This window comes from Camelus bactrianus, chromosome X (genome assembly GCF_048773025.1).
Source record: "Camelus bactrianus isolate YW-2024 breed Bactrian camel chromosome X, ASM4877302v1, whole genome shotgun sequence".
NCBI classification, from domain to species: Eukaryota; Metazoa; Chordata; class Mammalia; order Artiodactyla; family Camelidae; genus Camelus; species Camelus bactrianus.
The window spans coordinates 81,898,693-81,918,225 of NC_133575.1; the positions used below are offsets into that span (position 1 = coordinate 81,898,693).

Here is a 19,533-nt window from a genome sequence, read left to right on the forward strand (position 1 = left end):
ATGCATCATCTCATTCAGATTAAGAGCCAGAGTCTGTACAGTTTCCTACAAGGTCCAATAAGACCTGGCCTCATGTGCCTCCCTGACCTCACCTACTACTCTCCTCTCACAACTCAGCCTCAGCCATACTGGCCTCCTCCTAGTCAGGAACACTCCTGCCTCAGGGCATTTGCACTTGCTGTCATCTCTGCCTGTAATGTTCACCAACAAGATATTTACATGCTAGCTCCCTCACTCTCTCCAAGTCTTTGCTCAAATATCATTTGCTCAATGAAAGCTACCCTCATTGAAACTCTTTCTCTCATAAATAAAATTGATCTCCCTATCCCAACATTCCCTACCTCATCCACCCCACTTAATTCTTTTCCATCTGTTTATTACCATCTGACACCCTATGTATTATTATTTATTTGCTTACTGATTGGTTGACTGTCTCCCCCACTCCTGCCCTCCTGATCATAAGCTTCTTGTGGGCAGGGATTTTTCTCCATTTGTTCACTGCTACAGCTCTCACACCACACCTCTAACAGAGCCCAGTACATAGCACCACCCCATAAATATTCATCAGAGGAATGAGTCATGAGTCCAGAATGCTGGATGGGTTGTACACTGCGGCACTCAAGTCATCCAGGATAAGAGCAGGACTCAGGTTGGAGAGGAAGGTAATAAACCAGGTATTAAAACCCCAGGAAAAGTGTGGGTGAATGAGGGAAAGAGTTGACAAAAAGAACAGTGGGCATTATGGGTGGCATGTGCCTCAAAGGAAAATTTATTTAAATTTAGTTTTAAAAACTCTATTTTTGAAAACAATAGACAACGAATTTAGTTGCTATTTAATTCTGTTACCTGTTGGTTTCTTTTCTTTTCTTTTTTAGGATGGACACAAAAGGCCTGAAAATAGTACCAGGAAATAGGAGAGCGTGGACATCACCCCTCAGCTCTGTGGTGTGTGCAGCCCAGGATGAGCAGCTGCCAGAAGATGGCTGTCAGGTAAGGAAGCAGGTATCAATGGTTAGTAAACCTGGCTGCACATCAGCATCACCTGGGGTGGCTCTTTAAAAAGTAGAGAAGCCCAAGCCCCACTTCCAGCCAATTGAATCAGAATCTTTGGGGAGGGAGTCCAGGCCTCAGTCCTTGTTAAAAAGCTCCCCAGGGGATGCTGATGTGTAGCTAGTGCTGCGATGTGCGCTGCGATGTGCAATGAGCTGAGGTAGGTGAGGGAAGGACCAGGGGAATTTGTCGATGTGCAACATGAGTCTCAAATGGCACAGATGAAAGCCTGGGAGAGATGACGGGGGGTGAAGAGAAAGCACCAACATGCATGGGGATGAAATGCCCCAGGAGAAGGGAAAGGAGCTCACATTCAGAGCAGTGGCAGAGGATGGCATGAATGGAGAGGCATTAAGGTCTCGAAATTCTGAGTAGACTCCTAGTGGAAGGAAATCATGAAACCAACTAGGGAGGTGCTGATTACCACCCAGGGCCAGCTCCAGATTTGGAGCGTTCAGAAGGTGCAGCCAGGTCCAAGGGGGTGGAGGGCGGGGACGTGATTAGTGCCTGCAGGTTTCTCTTGGTGGCCTTGGAGAACAGGAAATGAAGTGGACCCCTAGATGTTCACTGCTACAGGCTGTGTGTCCTGCAACTGATGACCAGGTCAGTATTGGGTCTCTACCACCAGAGATGGAAGGTGAGAGAAGTGGGGAGCAGTCATAATGGCGTTTCTTAGAGTTAAACCCCTGGACACCTGGAGGACAGTGGTTTCCATGCTGTGCAAACAGTTGGGTGTAGATGCCAAGCAAGTTTGGCTGCTGCTTGAGCTTTTCTTTCTTTTCCTAGACCCAAGCAAGATCAGGTCACTTACAGTGTGAGCCTGGAGGCAGGGAACTGCTGGGTACCCTTCATCCCACTGAGATGCTAAATCCACACCCATCCATCTCCAACATCCCCTGGTTGGGTATTAGAGCGCAGGGCAAGGCCCATAGTTCCCCTTTGAAAAACAACCTCAGAAGCTTGTGGGTACTGGCCAGGGTGCCACCCCTGCAACTAACTCATCCTTGAGGGCTTCCCTAAAATGGACCTGTAGTGTTAGTTAGTTCCCAGGTGCCACTGAAATGTTATGGATTCTGGCCTCCGGGCCTTTCCCACTCTGGTGGTCAGGCTGTTACACCTCTTTTTCAGTGACTTAACTGAGGGTCCATGTCTGTCTACAACTGTGTGTGTAGTTCTTGGGGCCCCTGAGACTGACTCTGGACTTGTGCCTAAGGAGGGAGCAGGGATGGGCTGGATTGTGCCCAAAGAGCTAGCTGTCCCTGTTGTCAGTTTCAGGGATGATCTTGGAAGCCAGGACATCTCACTGCATCTCACTGCACTGCATCTTCTGGCTCACCTGCACCAGAATTTCCTGAGATGCTTGTTAAAATGCTGATGCCTGAGCTCCTGCTTCAGAACTGCACAGAAAACTCTCTGTAGAACTTCTGCAAGAAGCACATAAAAACTGTGGTAGGGCACCTCCTTTTTGTTTTATCTTCTTTAGACGGGGTGACCAACTATATTTTGTCTATTCTCTGCCTAAATCTAAGGTTCCACAGTGCGCTATCCATGGTATGTGCTTATAGATGCCACATGCTGAAACCCATGGCCATGAAGGTCCATATCTGCCTGAATAACTCAGACCCTCAGGCCACTTTTCATCCTCTGCTTTGTGCATTCTGAATTAGACTGCACACTCCCATGAGGCCATGCTTCTGTGAACACATAGCCTTTACTGCACTGCTGAAGTGTATTTGAGGACCAAGGTTAGGTATGCCCTGTGTATCATGCTGACATGCCAGCAATTGTTCAAAAGGTGATTAATGATTGAATGCAGTTCAAAGTGTGTATCAAAGTACATATCTCTTTGAGAGTATGTCTTATCTTTAAAAAAAAAAAAGCTTACTCCAGAGTCAGGTCCGATGCCTTAGTGAGAAGAGTAAAGTTCAAAGAGAAAGGAGTTCCTTCCCTTAATTGATCAACCAGTCTGTCTTCAATACATCATGTCTTGGTTGCTTTGGGAATACAGACATGAGTAAGACATAGTCAGTGTCCTGGAAGAGTTTAAAACCTACCTAGGGAGACAACAAATACACCTGTGTTAACTATCATCAAAACAAAGTAGTATAAGATATATGCTACATAAGCATTGTGGACCAAATGTGACATAGGACGTCTCAACTCTCAATCGGCTTCAGGATAATCCCCATGTGCATCATTGGTACTGCCACCCATCACACCAGACACACGGAAGTCCTCCTTGATTGCTCCCTCCCGTCAGCGCCCATATCCAGTCCATCAGCAAGTCCTTTTGGCTCTAGCTCTAAAATGTATCCTGCATCTGCTCACTTCTCTCCATGGCCACTGCCACCCACTAGTCCAGGCCACAGCATCTCTCTCTCTCTCTGGATTACTGTCCTGGCTGCCTATCTTGCCCCTCTTTCCCTTCTTGCCACTCTCCAGGCCAATTTTGTGTAGCAGCCAGAGTACTATCTTAAACCCATAAATTAGATTATTTTGATCCCTCACTTAAACACGTCAGTGACATCTCACTGCACTCAGCACAAAGAAGGAACTCATGACCATGGCCTGCAAGCCCCTGCCTGGTCTCCAGCCACACTGAGAATCACCCTCTCCCGGGTTCACTATCTCTTATAGTTGGTTGAATATGGCAAACACCCACCTCAGAGGTCTGCAAAAGTTGTTCCCTCAGCAAGGAATGCTCTTTGTTATTATTTATTCATCTTTCAGGTCTTGGTTTAGATGTCACTTCCCCCAGAAAGGCCTGTCTTCATCCCCTCCCATCGAAATTGTCTTCCTTGTTATTGTCTCTCATACCACCCTGTTCTTCTCCTTCGCAGCACTTATTGCAACTTACAAAGCTGACCCTTGAACCACACAGGTTTGAGCTATGCAGATCCACTTATACGTGGATTTTTTTTCAATAGTAAATACCACAGTACCACACAATCTGCTGTCGGTTGAACATGTGAGTGGAAACGGCAGATACAGAGGAACTGCATGTATGGAGGGCTGACTATAAGTTATACGCAGATTTGCAACCATGCAGATGTCGGTGCCCCAAACCTCGCATTGTTCAAGAGGCAACTGTAATTATGTATGTCTGGGTTTGTTTGTTTCATGTCTATCTCCTCCACTAGATTATGAGCTTCAAGAGGGCAAAGCCTATGTCTGTTTTTTTTAATAATCATATTCTAAATGCCTAGCACCAAACCTAGTATATAGTAGATGCTCAATATGTGTCTTTGGGATAAAAGGATGAAAGAATAAAGAAGTGAGACGGTCTGAGAAAGATTTCTGGAGAAGAACCAGTAGGAGAACACCATGAACAAAGGCAGGGAAATGGGTATTTCTATGCAAAATGTATTCTGGAGATGAGGGTAGCCCAGTGCGGCTGGAGTATGGGACCTGTATTAAGTACATACTATTGGAAATGTATGTGGTAGTCATTTATAGTCATGTGGTAAAACTCCAGGCTAAGAAGTGTGACTTTTATTTGGTAACATCCGCCAGGCCACTACCCTATCCTGATCTCAGCTAGCCCCAAAACAACCCGGGGGAGTGGGGCAGAGTGTACCAATCTCCCTCAGCTGCAAGTAGCTAGGGGTGACATGGCCCTCAGAGCTCCAGCCATGGCCAGGGGCCCAGCAGGATTTAGAATGAGCAACGTCTGCTGTCCCCAAGCAGCTGGTGGGGAAAGGGAAGGGGTGGATAAGAAGGGCTTGTTGTCAAAGGACATCCAAAGTCCTCTTGGGTCAGGCAACCCCTTCGGAAAATTCCATAGATGGCCAGGTTCCCATGGGGACCCTTACTACTCAAGGCTGACAGGTATCTCTGGTACTAGTTAGTAATAGCACCTACCTCAAAAGGCTAAATGTGAATTCCTCTGTCAAATGGGAACATTAAAGGTGCCTGCCTCACAGGGTTGTTGTGACACTGAAATGAGATGATACACGTAAATACTTAGCCTAGTGGCTGGCACACGATAAGCACTCAACACGTGTTAGCTGTTACTACTGTTAATAGCGTCAACAGCAGCAGCGACAGTAATATTGAACAGTTCAGGGAAGAAATAATAAGGGCTGAACTAGAGCAGAGACCCTGAGGAATCCAACGGGGCAGCACAGGCCTGCAATGGTCAGTCACTGTGGGGCCCCAGAGGTGGGGTTTAATGTATATAGAGAAGGGCCCAGAGACTGGGACCCAGCCAGCGGTGGGCAAGGCAGGTTGCTTGGTCACCAGGCTGAGGCAGGTGATGCCCTGGGAGCTGGCCCCCTTCAAGGCAGGCCCTGTCACCAGGGTTCAATTCCCAGCTCTATCGATCAGGTAGGAATTGTCACTATGGCAGCATCTGCTCGCCTTACTTGACGTATTACTTGGGGAGGAGACACCGGGCCCTGCGGCCGGTTGTCTTGGAGGAATGCCGGAAGGGAATACATGCCTGGCAGGGCTGCCAGGGGAGGCATGGGAGGGTCAACTAACAAAACTTTGTGCTGCCTGGGGCCAGGCTCCTGTGAGAGTTGCTAAGCAAGGTCTGCTTTGTCCCCATTTTGGTTACTTTGTAGACCATCTCGGGGCCTGTGAATTCGCTGCCATCCAGAAGCAGCCCGTGTTACATTGGGCAGTGCTTTTGCAGGAAGCCCTCTCAGTCTCAGGAGGTCCCCGTGCAGAAAGGCCATGCTTACCCCTGTGCTGACCCCAAACAATGGTACTTCTGATACCTCACAGGCACCAGAAACCTCTGCTGGGGTGGGAGTGAGGCCCAGAAGTGGCCCAGACACTGAGCAGCCAGGGACCAGAGGGCCTACAGGGTAACTAAGTTTGGCAACAGACTGATAATAACAATACTTTTTTGAGCATTTCTCAGTGCCAGGCAATGTGCAGAGAACTTGGCAGGAATTAGCTTGATTATTCCTCAAAAAATCTTAAGAGGTAGCTACCATTATTATTCCCTCTACACAGGTGGAGAAACTGAAATTTAACGAGGCAAAGTTGTAAACTGACTATAACTCAATAAAAAATATAAATAAATAAATAAATAAATAAATAAATAAATAAATAAATAAATAAATAAATAATTTTTTTAAAAAAGAGGCAAAGTGACTAATCCCAAGTGCCTGAGCCAGGACTCCTCCCTCTGCACAGACCTCCATGAATTCATCATAATAAAATAAATAGCTGGCATTTATTGAGCATTGACTATAGGGAAGACCCTTGACATATGTTATCTCTTTGATTCCTTCCTATAACCCTATGAAGTGGGTACAATTATTACTCTTTCCATTTTACAGAGCGAAGGCAATTAGGTAGTTAAGAAACCTTCCAAGATCACATAGTTAGTGGGAGACAGAGCAGGGATTTGAACATAAGCAAATGATTCCAGCTCTCAGTCCTTTAACCTTATATGACCTTCTCTTTTTCTCCAAAACAGTTCTTTTACCAGGGAATATCTGAGGACAACCATGATAATATATCTTGACCCATTTGTTTTCAGTGATCTGCTTGCTCTAGTATCTCCACCGAAAAGGGTAAGTCGAGATCATTCCAGACGGGAGAACTGAGGCCTCGTGAGGCCAAGTGACTTATGCCGCATTAGACACGGAGCAAGTGACTGAGACCGTACAAGACCTTGATGCCTACTGACTCTCATGACTGGAAATGACAATACAGAGGACAGACACTGAAGAGAAAGGGTAGAAGTCTTCCTCTGGCGCCTCCAACTCAAAAGAGCTTTTAGAGAAATTATAGCTGATGTAAGATCTTTCCAGAAAAGAGCCAAGAAAAAAGAAAAAATATTGTTTTCATGTAGCAAGGTTAAATCAATTCATACACTACTAAGTGCAAACTTGGGCTCCTTCAAATGGGGCATTAGGTTTGAAGATGGACTCGGTCCCATGGGTATATTCTGGAAATCTCTGTGCATGGATTTGTTGTGCACATGAGCCTGAGTCATGTTCAGTCTGAATTCAATGAATCTGTATTGGTGGATGCCAAATATTCCTTGCCTCGTGCTGCAAGTTTGATAATGAGAATCAGACCAGAAGGGCTAGGGTGAGCTGGAAACCCAAGAATCTCAGCCAACAAGACTGTTGTTCAGCCTATTCTGGGCCCTCCCCCTGGCTATCTCCCCCTTTATAGCCCCCTTTCAGCTGAGAACATCCAGGAAGTGATTCCCTACCTCTGACCATCCATAATCTTGGCACCAGCTGGGAGTGGGAGGAAGCAAAAAGCCAGTGGGTTTCACACCCCTATGATCTATAAAACTAACAATAGTCACAAGGGTCTGAGGAATGTACTTCTGAATGACAAAATTTATGGGTTTACTCAGTTTCCAGTTCTCAAGAATCAAAACCAGTCTCCCAGGCCCACCCTAACAATGATATGTCATAACCCTGGCAAGAGTACTCTGCCATTAAAACCAACCCCTCCCTGCTTCTTTCTTGCTGTTTACAGTTACTTAGACTCTTCAGGGCCCAGACTCTTGACACCCAAGAAAATATGTTGCTTCATCCATTTGCCTTTGGTACAACGCAGCCCCATATACACCATGGGGAGCCCTTGATAGTAGACGATTCAGGTTAACCATTCAGGCCCCAGGACCAGACAGATAGACCCATTGTCCTCACCAACTGACTGAACTTGTGCACGTCTCTTAGCTGCTCTGAGCCTCAGTTTCCTCCTCCATGATATGAGAATACTAATAGTACATACCTGATGGAGTTGCGGAAGGGATTTGATGAGATAATGTGTGCCAAGAGGGTCGTGCAGCACTTGGAGCAGGGCTCAGTACATGGTGGCTATATATAAAAAGGAAGACTGGCCGTCTCTGAAAGTTTGCCTCGGAGAGCATTTCTCTAGCTCCAGTTTCCCCTGTAATGAAGTGAAGGGCTGAAGGCTGAGACACAAGAAAATAAATGGGGCAATGGGGTATATACACTGATGCTGACCCCTTTCCCTTTGGTATTTAGAGGGCAGGGCAGTATTGAGAGAGGGCCTATGGCTGAAGGAAATAAAGTCAGTGATGTGATGCAGGAAGGGGTGATGGGTGGGGTGGAAGAGGGAGATGAGGGCCTAAAAGGCTAGGGTGCTGAAATGCCATGAAACAAGAGAACCCACTGCCACACTGTGAGTTTAATGAAGGAAAGAGAAACAAAAGTTTACGAAGTCAAAGGAGGGATACAAACTTCGAAAGGGAGTCAAAGGAGAGCTTGGGCAGAAAGGGTCTGAGTTTTGGAAACCACTTTGTCCTTTCTCAGAAATGTTTTGACTGCAGATTCAATGCCAAAGGGCCTGACATACACTTATTATTGAATAACTGGTCAGTTTGTTCATCTAAACTTGCTCTTATTAATAAGAACATTCTGCTCTCCACTCACCTCTGCAGAAAGCAGCCCAGGGAACTAGGTAAAAAACCAGCCTCCCCAAATGCAGCCTCATCTCACAGGTTTTCTAAGCAAGAGCTACTGGGAGATGTGGACTTCCCACTTTGGAAAATGGTTTCATTCCCTCAGGCCAGAAAGCCCAGGGGATCTCGCCTCCTGAAAGTTCCCGCAGGAGGGGGTTACAGCCTTCTCTGAATCATTTAAAGAAGCTGGTTAACAGATTTCCTGGGTCCACTCTTGGAGTTTCAGATTCAGTTGGTTAAGGTGGGGACACTAACATATTTTATAAATGATTCTGTCATAAAGCAAACTTTGACTCTGGAGACAAGTGTGCTTTGTTTAAATGGAAGGCACTACACTATAGATAGTCTATCCTTAACTATGTCCTCATTTATGTTTGAGGAATCTGAGGCTCAGAGACATTGAAGCCCTTGTTCAAAGTCACACAGCTAATTAATAACAAAACCAGAATTGGAATTCAGGTCTTCTGCCTCCCAATTCACTGTCAGCGCCATTTACCGACCCTCTTTGCCTCCTAATAAGATTGTCCTTTCTAGTTTAAGTATGAGGACAAATACGTCCCCTCCTGATTGTAATCAGAGTTAAAAAGCAATGCTACCTTTGCAGAATAATTCATTAGGAAACAAAATATGGCAATCCTCAGTTCTACTAGAAGCATCAAGCATAGTTTTTTCATTTTTATTTTTTTGATGGCGGTACTGGGGATTGAACACAGGACCTTCTGCATGCTAAGCATGAGCTCTTCCACTGAGCTATACCCCATCCTACCCCCAAGCATAGTTTTAAAAAGAAAGGAAAATACAGCCTTTCCCCTTAAGACCAACCATAAGGAGAAATGTGTCACATGATTTATGTGTAGAGACCATATTTGTGGCTATAATGTTTCAGTTTTAAATTATTCAGCATTGAAGAAGAGACAACCTAGCTTTAAGATGGGACATTCATTACCTTAACAACCAAAGCCATTTTTTTTTCAAGGCAGCAAAGATTAATAATTACATTATCTGGCCATCAGTTCCCCTGTGAACTATCCTTACTCTAGTCCAAACCTTTAAAAGAAAAACAAAGCAAATATTAGCTAGGATCTAAAGCCATTTTCCAAATATCAAGATTTTGAGGTAAATGGGAAACCACAAATCATAACTGTCAATAGTTCAAATAATCCAAATTATTCCTTTGGGGACAATAACCCACCCATCTTCTGACAACTCAAAAGCATCCCAGGGGTGGGGTAAATACCACAGTAGGTAAAGTGAATTATGGGTAGGTACAAAGGGCATTCTTAAATATATTGAATTGGAAAGCTGCACTTTAAAGGCACCTAGATCCATCCCTAGAGGAGAAAATCTGCCAGATTTTTAGCTACCAAGTGTTGGGGAGGGTGTATATCAGGAAATTTTTCCAGAAATGCCCAGCTCTCAGAGCATTTCTCCTTTCTGTGTCTTCTCCATCTGTAAAATGGGTAACAACCGTCACCACTCTTCCATCCCCACCCTGTGCTCAGCCACCCTCAAAGGATTTTAAGATGGCTAATATCGCTCTCGCTTTTCAGACAAAAAAATAATTCTTAAGCCACACAAACGACCACTGTGATATCCCTTTTCTAATACTTGGATCATACCCTTGGCCTAAAGCAAACACCAAAATTCTTTGGACCATATCTGGATGTTGGCAGGAAGGAGATACAAGAAAACGAAAAAAGCCCAGGCAGAGTGAGGGGAACAGCTACACCTGGACGTGTTTGTCACTATTCCCTTTGCAGAGGGTGACATCACTGTTTATTTCTATTAGAATAACTTCTCATGGGAGGGCCTCAAACTGGTCCTCTTTGTAGGGAGGCAAGTGGGATAGAAGCCGACTCCTACATAGCACTCTGCTTCTGGAAAATTCTGGAACCAATCTAGCTGACTTCAGAATTCAGTGAAGATGCAGCAGTAGCTTTTTTTCCCAAGTGTTTTACAAGGTAGATCTCTAAAGTTCATTTGCCATTGTCTGCTGCTGTGGCTGCTGCCAGCAGAAATGACCCTAAATAGCCATTCATTTCACAGTGAATTTAGAGGGACTTGATGTTGGAAAATGCTTTCGACACAGTTCTAGTTGGAAATGAATTAAAAAACATGTTTGCTTAAATAATTGAAGGTGAAATGTGTATTACATGTGTTTCATGTGTGCAGTTAGGGATTTCTGCTCCAAGCCTTTTGTAGTGCCAAATATGAATTCCTGCCTAGCACTTGATTTAAGAAGCAAAACCTGAATTATCAGAAAACATCAAGAGGAGGAGTAAAGTATACGTTTATACACTGCAGTTGGGGTGTAATTGGTTAAAAAAAAAAAAACACTTTAGAGAGAGATTTGGCAATATCTAGGAAAAAAGTTAACTGAACAAACCCAGTCCTACAAATGTATCTTAAGGAAATAATGAGCCAAATGCATATAATACAGTCCAGGGACATTCATTGTGGCATTGTTGAAGTGCTCATAAAGGAATAGAGTGACAATCATTATTTTTAAAAGCTGTAAACATTTCTGTGCAATGAAAAACACTAACATCAAAGTCAAAAGATAAACAATAGACTACTTACTATATTTGCAACAGACGCAACTGCTAAATTGTTACTACTCAAAATATATAAAGAGATCCCAGTTATCAACATGAGAAAGAAGAACCCAGTAGAAAAATAGGCAAAGGATAGGAAATGGCGATGCAGAAGAAATGCAGATGGGTGATAAACATATGAAAAGACATTCCACCTCTCTAGCTAGCTAGTACTCAAAAAAAATGCAAAGAAAATTTTTTTTTCAGCTATCACATTGTCAAAGATTGAAAGGATCAATGTAATGCAAATCAGTGAGAAAGAGCATGGAGAAATGGCCATTGTTAGGGGGAAGGTAAGTCTCCGTGGCCTTTCTGGAGGGCAATCTGGCAGGCTCTCTAAAAATCAAAGATGTGCAACCCAAACTCTTGGAACCAACAAAGTCACTACTGTGAATTTGGACTACAAAAACGGTGGTGACCAGTACGGAGAGATGCGGGTAAAAAGAGGTATGCTGCACCAATATTTAATAATTTGTAAAAAAAAAAATGTGAAAGAATGTAAAAATTCATCAGTAAAGCACAGATTAAAGAAATTAGGTCACAATCATTGACAGAATACTATGCAACTGTTAAAAAGAATGAAATAGCTAGACGCATAGCAGCAGGAAAAGACAGAGTTCAGCGAGGAACATATTGTAGAACAGCACATGGAGTATTGGTCACATCTTTCATTATTATTTTAGGCACATGAATACATATGTAAATATTCACAAAAACACACACACACAAAATGAGATATCCAAATTGTGAACATGGTGGAGAATCAGTAGTGGAGAGGAACATTCTCCTTTATATTCCTATTTTTACAAGCATGAGCATGTATTATTTTGATCATAAAAAATGCTTTTTTTAAACAAGAAGTGAGCCAAGCTGTGCCACTCCCCCACAGTGTCCAGCTCCCACTCCCAGCCTCTAAAAATGTCCCTTTCAAGACAGGGTGTTCCAGCATCTAAGACAATTTCAAATCCCCAAACCATGAGCTTTTGCTGTTTAGAAGTTGAATTAGGATCAGAAATGCTGAAAAGACATGGAAGGGTTGTTGCATTCTTTGCAAAAAGTTTCATGCAATTGTGGCATGATTGACACCCCTTCTAGAACACCCTCCCTCTCCCATCCTTCCAAATCTCCCACCGTTCTTCCTGCCACGCCTACTTTCCCCTTCATCTCTTTCATAAGGTTGCGTGCGAGAAGGGGAAATGCCTAGCTTGTTTCAATTTGTTTTTTGTTTTTATCTCAAGTCCAGGATTCAATCCATTCTTTTACACTAATGAAATCCCACTCTAACCCCCTTCCCCTGCCCAGTCTATTTGGCACAAGGTTCATCCCAGTATTTCCAATTCCCTCCAAGGTAAGGTTGACAGTTCCAGCTCTGGGAATCTTTGGTAATTAGGGAGCATCTACAAGTGACCCTAGGCTGTGTAGCAACACCAACAGCCAAGCCAGCTAAGCAGGTGCCCTAGACCTAGATGGCCCTGAAATTACATGCATGTGTTAGTGGATGCGAACCCGTCTTTCAGGAGGGCATTGGTAGCTTTCTTTCATCAGACTTTCAAGGAGGTCCTTAGTCCACAAGATGTTAATAATGACCAACATGGATGGACTGGGGTGACTGAATCACCCACTGGGTATCCAGGCAGAACACCCAGTCCCCCGGTTTCCAGCTGGCTGCGGGGCTTGGTGAATCACACACCCGCACACTCAAGAGGAATGGAGATAGAGAGAGACAGCGAAGCATGGCCTTTCAGGGCTCCACTAGAAACCTGCCCCTCTGCTAAAGCTGCCACAGAAAGCCCACACAACTCAGGCCGGCACAGGATCTCCAAGTCCCACTGAATGAGCCACACTCCCCTGCAGTACGCAAGAAGACAACTAGGTCTACTAGAAAGAGCACTAGGAGGCAGCAGATCTGAGTTTTAGCTTTTGGGATGACTTCTGTTCTGTCATGTGGTAGCTGTGTGACCTTAGGCAGCTGGCCTCACTTCTCTGGTCCTCATTTTCCTCATCCAAACAGAAAGTTTGCACCAGAAGAACTTCGAAAGGCACTTGCAGCTCTACCATGCTATGAACCTCCCCTCTCAGACAGGCACTTCCACTAAGCTCTCCAGAACAGAGAATGACTTCTCTCTCACTTTCCGGTATCACATCTTAAAGTCACACAGTTTTCTCTCGTGGCTAACCTAAATCCTTCCTGCTGCAAGTGAAGCTGGCCACTGGCATGCAGAGAATGGCTGGTGTGAGTACAGAGCACTGTGGACTACTAACTCAAATGCCTCCACATTAGTCTCTACCCCAAACCAGTTTCCAGTGATTCTTAGCTGTTAATCCTCAAGAACTCCATTCTTCTTTCAAGGCAGCCTTGTAAAGAAAAGAGGGGATTAATGAAGAGTCAAGGGAGCCAGGGAGGGTCAATAGTCACATGAATGTTTTTTCTTTTGCCTTTAAATTTCCTTAAAGTTGGCTATTGGCAAAATGGACCCCGGAAATTGTGCTGAAGAACTGCCAACAGACTCTGGCCCAAATGGGGCCCTGGGGACCCTGGAGATGAGCCAGCTTTCCAAGATGACCCTTTAGAACTGCTTCTGCAGGAGGATGAGTCTGATGGTTAAAAGCAACTTTCCAACTACATTTAATTCCCACCTCCTGGGTGCTCTGGTCAGCAGGGTGTGTTTAGATTGATGGGATTTTTCTTGAGGCTGTACTGATGATACCTCTGGACCAGGAAATTAAAGGCCACACTGAAATTGTCAGGATGTGAAAGGAAATAAGCCCAGAGAACTGAGTCACCCAAGGTTGAATAAGGATAGGTCTTTGCAGTCAAAGCACAGCAGAGAACTGAGGCCGTCTGCCCAGTAACAACAGAAAAACAGGACTGGGGCCTGAACTATCAGGATACCTGCCTCAATTCTTCACTTCCGTTTCATAACAACCTGGAGTTTATAGAAAGCCTTTCTTCTAAGGAGCACAAAATACTTGCAGAGATATTATCTTAGTTGTCATCACACCATCACAGTTGGTGAGAACAATGATTATTATCAGCCTCATTCTACACATGCAGGAAGGAGAGCCTAGGGGGCTGAAGTGACTCATCCAAGTTGACCCAGCAAGATACTACCGACAGCCTCAGTGGGAAACGCTCTTGCCCAGCGTTGCCCAAAGAGTGTTCTTCCTCACACCAGCCCAGCCAAATGCTTGTTGGTACACCAGGTTCTGTGGGCAAATATGCCTGGGAAATGCTGTATCAGCTATGCTCCTGGAGAGTCACAATATACACTAGCCCAGTGAAGGCTTTAAGAAGTTCTGCAATAAACAATCCTGTTTCTGTTTAAGCAAGAATTTCTCAGAGTAAACCTGACCACAGAACTCTGTGTGTGTGTGTGGTGTGGGGTGTGTGTGTGGTGTGGGGTGTGTGTGTGTGTGTGTGTGTAACACCTACTAACATCCTATGGAATGAGTCTTTTTTGGAACCCACATTGGGAAGCACTGTCCTAGCCCCTAGACTAATCTGAGTATCAGCACAGCAAGAGAGCAAATTCCATTCCAGCCTAAGCTGTGGGGGAAGTTTTTTAGAGATATTGCCTGATACCCTGGTATTGACAGCCAATGAGTAAAGGACCTTGATGCACCCAAAGGGCCCCAGGCTATCTTTTCCTCTGCAGCAGGGCATTGGCCAGACCAGGGAGGAAGTTGATTCAAGATCACCTCCGTCTGCTGGCACTCCTTTCAAATAGAACCCAGGGCTATTTTTGGTCTTCATTTAAAGGAGGAGATGCTCAGGATGCTGGTCCAAACCCTCAGAGCCCACACTCGTTTAATGAGCAGAATTTTGTGCCCACCAGGCACTTCCAGTAGAAATCATCCATCTCTTAGGTTCGTTTTCAGGGCCATCCATCAGCCCATGCAATCAGCACCAGCACAACGAAACAGGAGACTCGGAATGTGCCCCTATTCTGGCTTAATTGCATGAGTATTGGAGTAGTCATCGTATCCCCATTTCAGAACTAACATACCGCACAGAAATCTTCTGCTATTGTTAATTACCAGTGACACTACCAAAATTACCTAAAATGTAAAACTCCCTGAAGATCCTGTCCTGATTAATTTGTATTTTATATACAATTCAAATGATAAAAAAATCACAATGGATTTAATATTTATCTCTGCCATTTTCATGTTTTCTTTTAGTATTTATTAGACATCCACCATGAGGGAGATGCTTCCTTTGAAACTGGTAAATTTGTGTGCAAAAAGTAAATGTAATGCGAGTATACCTTTCTGTCTCTATCCACTGGCTATGTGAACAATTCTGTGTAAGTGGATTTTTGGTAAAAATATTCACTGTAAAGGTCACAGGGGCACCGTTATTTAAGATGATCTGATTATGAATCCTTGGGTAAAGCAACAAATTCTGCAATGTTCTCTTACTGTTCATCTAGTTCATTTGCCTTGTAAATCCATACTTACACATATCACATTTGCTTCAAGCAAAACCCACTAGTATTAACAAGTGAGCTAGACATTTCTTAAGATGAGGATGTGCTCTGATCCTTATCAGTCTGCAGCACTGGCTCCTTTTGGATTCACCATTAATCACCATCCCAGCCCAGGGAGATTCATTCTGAGTTTGTTGAGAATGTGACAGTAACACTTCTGAGAATTCCCTGTAGTCTTACTTAACTATGACTCCTCTGCCTTTATACATGCTGTTCCTTCAACTTAGCCACCTGGTGAATTAATTCTTCAAGATTCACTCAAATGTTACTTGCCCTGTGAAGCCTTTCTTGATCGTACTCCCCACCCCCAGCCAGGCATCCCTCTTCCATGCTCTCAAAATACCCTGCCTGGCTCTTGTCATCCTCTCCTATAATTATCTGTTTACACATTCTATCTTATCTATCAGACTGTGCACTCCCTGCGAGCTGAGATGATGTTTTATTCATTTATTCATTTCTGTGCTTCCAATACCTAACACCACTGGCACATAGCAGCTGTTTCATAAATGTCAGTTGTTTGACTGAATGGTCACTGTCCTTAACTGCACATTTTGAGACCCTGAAAAGCAATGCTTTATTAAAACCAGAAATTAAAATGTCAAAGAGAAGGTTTACCAGTTTTGTTCATTTTTACTGATTTCTTCTCTCTTTGATTAAAGAAAAAAATGACCCTGCCAATTCACACCTTATGGGTCAAGGAAAAAAACAAATTCACAACTAATACCTAGTGCTTCTGGTATGTCCTTTTTTCTCCAAACATACAGCTACATCCTAGCCCACCACTAACACCACTGCGGTGAAGACATGAGGATCCACTAATTAAACGGGGGGGGGGGGTGACATGGGGGGGGTTACTGTAGGGATCACTGTAAGAGCTTTGTATCCTCATTGGCTAAGAGGGGGAAACCTGCTAAGAAAGTTGGGCATCTTGAGGGGAACAATAATGATGTCCAGTAGGACTTGGTCAACCTGGCTAGAAATTCTATATCCAGAATGTCTGAGCAACACCCCCAGCTGAGGGGATTTCCATCACTTTGAAACCATCCTTACCCTTCCAACGTGGGCAGAACAGGTTGGACCTGATCTGCCTGCGTGTTACTGCAATCTGGCTTGGCATGGGATGATACCCAAGGACATGTAATGCCAGGAGTGGCCCAGCCCCATGGCGCAGACACACACACACACACACACACACACACACACACACACACACACACACTCCAACTCACACTCACTGAATCCCACACAAAACCCTTACCATCTCCCACATCTGCATTCCTGGGTGCCCAGCTACACACGGGGAGTGCCCCCTCACAAGCCTTCATTTCTCTAGTTTGCTCGGCCCACACCCCCACTCTACCGGCAGACTGCAGCCGGTTTTGTTGTATGTTAACAAAGCCCCATGCACCCAGGTGCCCAGCTCGATCGACTCCATCCATCTCTCCCCGCCCCCATCCATCAGCTCCCAGAACAAGAGAAAGCTCAGCTCTGGGAAGTGGATGCGGGGAGTGGGGGCGCAGAGAAAGAGAGCTTTAGGGGTGGGCGGGGGCAGGAGTCCGGGCGGCTTCAGAGCTCTCTCGCCATGAAGCGAGAGGGACGGCGAACAGGCAAAGGGACCGAGCTGCCTTCCCAGCCCATCGCACCCCATCTATTCACAGAAAAAGACCAAAAACTGAAAAATAATCTACCCTCCCGTCAGCCCCCTGCCCTCCCAGAGTCTCTTGGGGCCACTGGCGCTCCAATAGCCCGCAACAAAGCGCCCACGACACAGACCTGTTCCAGCCCCTTCGTGGCCGGAGCGGAGGGGAAGCCGCTGCTGGGTTCTGCCCTTCGCCGCCGGGCAGCAAGCGCCGGGGATGGGAGGAGGAGCAGGAACTGGGAGAGGAAGGAGGACGAGAGGGGATAGAGACGCAGCAGCGGCGGCGGCGGCGGCGGCGGCGGTAGGAGGAGGAGGAAGAGGAGGAGGCGGTGGCGGCGGCTGCTTCTGTGGCAGCTGCGGAGGATGCTCTTGAGAGGGGCAGGGCTGGGTGCACGGGGCGTGGGCTCACGTGCGCCCCATGGCCCGGGGATGCGCGCGCGTCTGGGTGTGTAAGAGCATTTGGGTGTGTTTTGACTGATTATTCCAATTCCGACCTAGTCTGGAACTTGTGGTTCCTGCAGCCAGGCGGAAGTGAAACCTTTTTAGTCTCCCAAGCTTGCCTGTACCGGCCAGGGGATGGGGGTTGAGGGTGAGGGAGGGAGATGGGGCAAAAGGGGTTCAGTACTAGGGCTCCAGGCCTGCCATTAATATCCACACCCCCTACCTTCAGTCTTCTTTCTGAGCACTGGTGAATTGCATTCACATGTATCTTTGGAAAGCCTATAGCAAAGGAGAATAGAAAGAAACCAAGAGACCAAGGACAGTCACCATCACTATGACACTGTATTGAGTGAGCGCTCACATGATGCTCAGTTCTGTCTGGACTATCCAGAAGGCAATTTCTGTTCTAACTTGGGATTTACTTTCACGAGTTGAGGTGTCCATAACTTCATATAGGATCTACTTTCCGCCTTTTCTCCTGTCTCTCATTTCACTGCAAAATCTCCGTGCTTGTAATCAAGGTGGCTTTTTATTCTGCTTACCTAGCGAGTATTATCCAGATCCCTGGCTTCACTGGTGTAAAGGGGCCACTTAATCCTCATGCCACTCCCCCTCTAGGAGTGGGGTGCTTAATTTAGATGAGAATCAGAGCGTTGAAGATCATCTTGGATCCAGCTGGAGACTCAGTTTGGATCTGCACCCCTGAAGTTAAGATAAGAGGAAATCAATTGTGAGAGGCACAGTTCTTCCATTTGATTGAATCCTTAGTGAACCCCTTCCTGGGAGCCCTGCTGAAAGTCTCCTTCCTATTCGTGACCTTTTGAGTACCTCCCTCATCCTGCCTAATGGCTTATGCTTATAGAGCACTTTGGAATTTACACAGCACTTCCTAATAATGGAATCCCTACCATATCATCTCTGTGAATTAGGCAAGGAAAATATCATTATTTGTATTTTACAGATGAGGAAATAGATTAAAGCAAGATTAAGTGGACTTGTCTAACATTATAGCCTAATAAGTGGCAGATTCAGAATTGAGACTCAGGTCTTCGGACTCCTAAGGCAAAATTCATTTTTAGTTGACACCTTGGAAAGAAATTTCAGACGCATCTATTGATCTCCACGTTGGAGAGTAACAGTTTAGTGCCTTCGCTAAATTGAAATTATTAACTAAAACGAGATTTTGAAAACAGTACTTCAGTTAGGTCGATACATTCAGGTGCAACTCACAAATTAGTAGGCAGTAAAGAGTTAACAACTTTTGGACCTCAGCCCCAATTGGCAGACATAACTATTCCTTTGATTCTGCTACCAGCTACTATAAGAATAATTTGAAATGAGGGTACAGAAAGCACAATAGAAAGAGAGTCTATTTGAATTTCCTGGGGTAATAATCTTGGAAGTATTTCCCCCAAGAGCTAGATCTTTGTCCTCTAAGTCATGAGCATGAATCATTGTTTGCCACCGGGGAGGAAAACTGTCTCCCACACAGCAGCCTAGACAGTCCCAAGAATGTGCAGATGGATATCAAGGAAAAGAGGCAGGCTAGTGCAGTGGGCAAAAACTCCACTCTGGAGCCAGACATCCCTAGTTGGAAAATCTGGATGAATGACTCAATATCAATGATCCACTTGTAAAATAGGTAGAGAAGTCTGAGAACGATATGCAGTGATACAAGTGCCTGAGACATAGCAAGTCTCCATAATGATAGGTATTCTTATTAGAGAGAAGAAAAGCAACAACTACCTGAATGGGTCTTTCTTCATTAGAAGCAGAAATCCTTTGTTACTAGTGGTACATTGAGAGAATGCAGAGGAAGAGATTGCTTTTCTCCAGGACAGAAGAGACCAAATGCTGATGATAGGAGATAGGTGTGATGAACAGTTAGAGAGGAGGGATTTTCTGCAACTACTG

At 45.0% G+C, this 19,533-nt stretch overlaps 1 protein-coding gene across 4 annotated transcripts in view; it reads right to left on the reverse strand.

Moving 5' to 3' along the window:
- Positions 1–17,547, reverse strand: part of PAK3 (p21 (RAC1) activated kinase 3) — a 240,498-nt gene extending 222,951 nt beyond the window's left edge. For 3 of the 4 annotated variants that reach the window (XM_045523137.2, XM_074359933.1, XM_074359932.1), the window contains exon 1: positions 17,313–17,546. The gene's annotated coding sequence lies outside the window, so the exon portion shown is untranslated. Of the gene's footprint in view, positions 1–17,312 lie in introns of all 4 variants that reach the window. The other variant, XM_045523142.2, reaches the window with a different exon arrangement.
- Between the last annotated feature and the right edge of the window lie 1,986 nt (positions 17,548–19,533).